This window comes from Otolemur garnettii, unplaced genomic scaffold (genome assembly GCF_000181295.1).
Source record: "Otolemur garnettii isolate 467f Iridium unplaced genomic scaffold, OtoGar3 scaffold00010, whole genome shotgun sequence".
NCBI lineage: Eukaryota > Metazoa > Chordata > Mammalia > Primates > Galagidae > Otolemur > Otolemur garnettii.
This window is the reverse complement of record NW_003852405.1, coordinates 13,333,638-13,338,803: the sequence shown is the minus strand read 5'-3', so window position 1 is coordinate 13,338,803 and position 5,166 is coordinate 13,333,638. Positions and strand designations below refer to the sequence as shown.

The following is a 5,166-nucleotide window of genomic DNA, read 5'->3' as shown; positions in this document are numbered from 1 at the left end:
CCTCAGGTACTGAGAGGAAGCAATTTTGGGCTAAGAGCCAAGTATCAACTATTACTGTCATCAAACATGAAATATGTATCATAGCCTGTGTATAAGACAAACTTTCAAAGCAGTCAGGCATAATAGGGTTTTTTTATGTCTGTTGCCTTATTTCCCTCCAACATCTAATTTCTCTTAGCCCAACCTAGAAGAAAATCATAATTGAAAGTATAAGAATTGCACGTTTCCATTTAATCATAAAAGAAAGGGTATGTTTTCCAAAAACTTGGTGGTACTCAAATATGTGTAGGGATGCTATTTCTCTTTCCTCTACATTTTCTCAAAATCTGTCTTCATAAAATCAGATGATTCAGAAACTGTATGCAGGAAGGGAAAAGAGGAGCAAAGAAAAATAACTTGAAGTGTGTACAAGTAGACATTCAACTCATTAGCAAGTAATATCCAGAAAAGACAGTTACCATATGGACTGCTGTTACTGAAAAACGTCTCGCTCCCCCCAGAGGGAGGGGCTGCTAAGAGGCTCAGGGGTGGATGTTAGAAACCTCCTACTTATTGCTTCTCTCAGGAGCAAGTTTTGTTTTTGTTTTGTTTTTTTCCTCTCCCCCTGGCTGACAGAGGCTGTTGCCTTTAAGGCTTCATTTTCTTTGTGTGCCTTTTTGAATGTTAATGTCTTTGCAACTCATTAACCTGGGGTAGTTGTTTTGCACTCTGAGCACCAAGGCATCTCATCAGGATGAACTGGGGCAAGGCAGCCTCTAGAAACACACCTGGGTCTCTGGGCAGTCATCTGCAGGCGATTGCCTCCAGGTGTTTGCCAGTGGGAACCCATTGAAAGTCAATGCAATTTAGAGCAATTTCTCTGGCAGTGGAAATTAACCTGCAGGAATCTGCCGGCAACAGGTGTATTTTAGGGCAGTCATACCAGCGTCCTGCGCTGCGGAGACAGGACCTTGACTACCAGGTGTAGTGCAGAAGGCTAGATAATTGGAGGAGGCAGGAAATCAGTGCAGAGAAGATGGCCAAATTACAGGTCAGCATGGGTTGGTATAATTATTGGTTAACCCTCTCCTGCCTGTTGACCAAAACCCATTTATGTATTTGAGGAACCAAAAAGTCTTCACTGAGCAGGAAAGAATTACTGCTCCCTGTTCAAGCAGACTGGATTTTTTTGATAGCTGAGATTTTCAACAAATTGTTTTTGCTTTAGTGTCTGATACTCAGAATATGATTGCTGGAAATCTACAGATCTTCAGGAAGGCAAGGAAGAAGTGAATTTTAAGTGCTTGAAAGTCTCCTGCCTCAGAAACAAACCATTTTAACCAGTGTGTTTGGCCCTTTCTACCTCCTTTAAAAAGACCTGCAGGGAGGAATATACAGATTCAGGAAAGGGTGTCTAAGCTCTGTGTCATCATTTCTCCTGGATGTGAATTTCTACCTGTGTTCTTTCTTCTTACGTCCTCATAATTTGACCCCTGGATACAATTCTCTTTTGCCAGGTTTGTTACTGTCTATTGTTTTCCATGTAACTGAGTTGACTTAAATAATTTTGAAATTAAAAAAAATTTTTTTGAAGTCAAGAACTGAACAAATTAAGCCATAGCATAAATTTTAGATCAAATGTTAATGTTCACATCACATCCATGACATATAATAATGAAACTTGTGTGATACAGTCTTTTGGCTTTCCGATCTAAAGTTTATGATATTCTTAAGAATGAAATAGAGATGTATTTTATTATTGCTAAAGATTGCCAAAGTGCTCAGTCATTAACCATAATTAATGATTACTCACAGTAAGTATTGTGAATACTTCTATAAATTGGTTATATAAAACCAATTATTCAGCATTTTCATATAATTGAACAGGGCAATAAATGGATGGTTCTTTTGAATATAAATAAAGTGTCAGATAAATAATTTTAGGAGGAACATATCCTTTTTGAACCAAACGCATGCTTTATTTAAATACTAAATAAATAATACATTTAAATACTAAAAGGCAGAATAAGATTAGAATAAATCATAATTTTAATCTTTGTAAAATTGTTTGACTTAGTACCATTCCCAGCACTGAAAAAAAAATCGTACTTCAGTATTTTATTTGGTATTTCTCTATCTAATTCTATTTATGCCAAGATGTCTGTCAAGAAAAATTCCTAGTTGGAATTGCTCATGATTCTTGAGGATGAATTGAAAGCAGATGTCAACTTTGCCACCTCAAAATTTTCATGAAAAAAATGTCCCCAGTTATTTCTAGTTGATCCAGACATCATAACGAACACAACACGAAGGAAATAAGAAAAATTCTACACATTTTATTCTTTCTAGTGAAACTTCAAAACGGCAGACGTTGGAAGACAATTTTAAGAAAACCATTACTGGTAATTTTGAATGTGTGAAGGTTAAATATGGGGTCTGAATTTTGTCAAACTGAATGTTCCAGTCCAATGTTCTCAAAGTGCTGCTCCTGAGCCAGCAGGGCAGCTCCCCTCAGGTGGTTCTTAGCTCTCCAGTGCTCCTGGGGTGTGCCCAAGTAATGGAATCACTGCTCTAGAGTGCTAACCGTTTCAGTGCTTGGAAAAGAAGAGTTTTTGAAGATTGTGGTCGCTGTAAATCTGAAGCACAAAGTCCTTTCTAGAAATTGCTAAAAAATGAGTTTTTGGATTTCTTTCTCCTAGATACAAAAAGGCCATTGGCATTAGCAAACGTCCCTGCTGACAGCGAGCATTATCTTGGTGGCCCAAACGTGCAGCGTGGTGGCGGTGAGTACAGTCCAACAGCTGACAGTCTGTAACTCTCCTTGCGCAATAAATTTCAAACTTTTAAAATTTGACTATCAAAGTTTTAATGATAGAAAATTGTGGTCATAATTCAAATTTTTTATAATTTCGAATGTATTCTTTTCTTCTACAAGTTGTCTTCATAATGGGGACATTCACTTTCAGCTGTCTATTGGCTTTTTATTTATTGTTTTTTGAGACAGACTCTCATTCTGTTGCCCTGGGTAGAGTCATCGTATAGGCCACAGCAACCTTGAACTCTTGGGCTCAAGGGATCCTTTTGCTTCTGCCTCCAGAGTAGCTGGGACTGTAGATACACACCACAATGCCCAGTTATTTTTAGAGATGAGGTCTCGCTCTTGCTTGGGCTGGTCTGGAACTCCTGAGCTTAAGTAATCCACCGGCCTTGGCTTCTCACAGTGCTGGGATTATAGGCGTGAGCCACCATGCCCAGCCCTTGCCTATTGGTTCTAACGACTGGTCATTCTATTAGACCAAAAAATATATATCTGATACACTTATAGTGTGAAATTATAGTTTCCTTACAAAAATCTAATCCATGAAGAAATCATTTTGATTTTTTGCATTCATTTATGTGGCACCTTGTGCCAGTCTCTATCTTCTTCCTGATTTGTTTCCTTCAGATCCTGTCCTATAATTTATAATCATTGTATTTATCAGTTTATTCCATGGACTGTTCATCTCTCCTACTTGACTGGCAACCTCATAAGGCAGAGACATGATTGCTGTTTTGTCCCTGGTGTCTAGAACAATGCTTGGTTCAAAGTTAGCACTCCATATTTGTGGAACGAATGAAAGCCTACATTTCTGCATTACTACATGTGATTAGGTTAGAATTACCGAATGCTTGACGTGTGAATCAAATGCCAAAGTGTGCAGTCAGTGCTCGAGAAACTTTTTGCATAATGGTTTCCTGTACCTCACTATGTAAAATAAGCGGTTGAAGAGTTCCAAAATTTACAGGCTGAAAGGTTCTCGCATGTAATTCTTCAGGCATAAATCTACTGGTGGGCTGTGTCAACTTTAATAATGGTACGAATGGAAGACCGCTGTGATGCTTTCATTATCTTGAAGTTGCACACACCCTGCCCCTCTCAAAACACTTTGTTTATATACTTACCTGGCGGGGGAGATACTAGGATCACGAAGGTGGCTTTCCCAGGGTGAGACTTATCTTTTGCACTCCAGATGTGCTGACCCCTGCCATTTCCCCAAATGTGGAAATTTGACTGCATAATTTGTAGTCGTGGGGGACTGTGTTCAGGCCTGTCCCCTGGTAAAATCAAAAATCAAAAATAAAAACTTTGTTTGTATCCCTACTGAACCAACATATCATACAGCCTTGGACTATATCCGAGTATGTTGATCCAGATCTCTTTCCCCATTAAATTATAAGCTCCCCGGGCAAAAACAAAGGGCTCCCTTACTTATCTTTGCATCCTCTGGTGTCTCGCATGCTGTCATGCTGTCCTCTCAGAGAGGGAGAATTAAAGTTGGCAGCTTCCAGAATCAATGCCATCTTTCTTTTCTCTTCTGCCTTAATCCCCTTGTTGCTGGCTGTGGTGAGCACAGTGAATCACACAGCAAAGACATCTGAACCTGGGAGGAACTGGGCTTCTGACAACTGGGAGAGGCAGAGAGAATGAGACTTCAGAATCCCCAGACATGAAAGTAATCAATGAATTCCAAGAAGGTGAACTAATAAGTGAGCCTCTTTGGGGATCAGAGTAAACTCTGATTAAAGTTGCCAGCCCTGTCTTTCAAAAATATCCATAGTCATCCACCAGTGTAAAACTAAAAGCTGGCTAAGCATGAGGAAAAGAGAACAAAGAATGATGTGCAGTCTGAGCTCCCAGCTTGGTATGTTCTTCCTAATTTGCTGGGGGGCCATGAGGAGGCAAGGTTTCTAGTCCACTATTTTCAACCAGGGTGCCGCGGCACGCTGGTATGCCATGAGAGGATCTTGGGTGTGCTATGACATTTTTAAAGATCATTAATTAAATTATTTTCAAAAGAAGTACAAAGCACAATAAGTATATTCTTTTTTTTACTCTTTTTAAATCAGTATAATTCAAGTGTGCAGTGGAAGTTTAACTACAGATTCAAGTGTGCCATGAGATAAAAAAGGTTGAAAAATACTGCTCTAATCTATACTCTGACACCCATCTGCTGTGATATTTTGTTCACTGTGATTTAGACATAAAGTGAAAGTCCTGAAATATTGTATTCTTGGTGTCTTCATTCAACTTTGTTATGGTCCAGTCTTTTGAAGGGTTTACTTTCTTTTATTCATTTAACTAACTTTTTAGAACCCCCATCAAGGAAATCATAGTTTAGTTCAGTGGTTGAGAGAATGAGTTCTGGT

At 38.9% G+C, this 5,166-nt stretch overlaps 1 non-coding gene across 1 annotated transcript; it reads left to right on the top strand.

Annotated features, from left to right (window-relative positions):
* The first annotated feature begins 3,913 nt into the window (after positions 1-3,913).
* LOC111723363 lies at positions 3,914-4,077 on the top strand. The gene has a single exon (XR_002771927.1). It is a non-coding gene; the product is annotated as a U1 spliceosomal RNA (small nuclear RNA).
* The last annotated feature ends 1,089 nt before the right edge of the window (positions 4,078-5,166 follow it).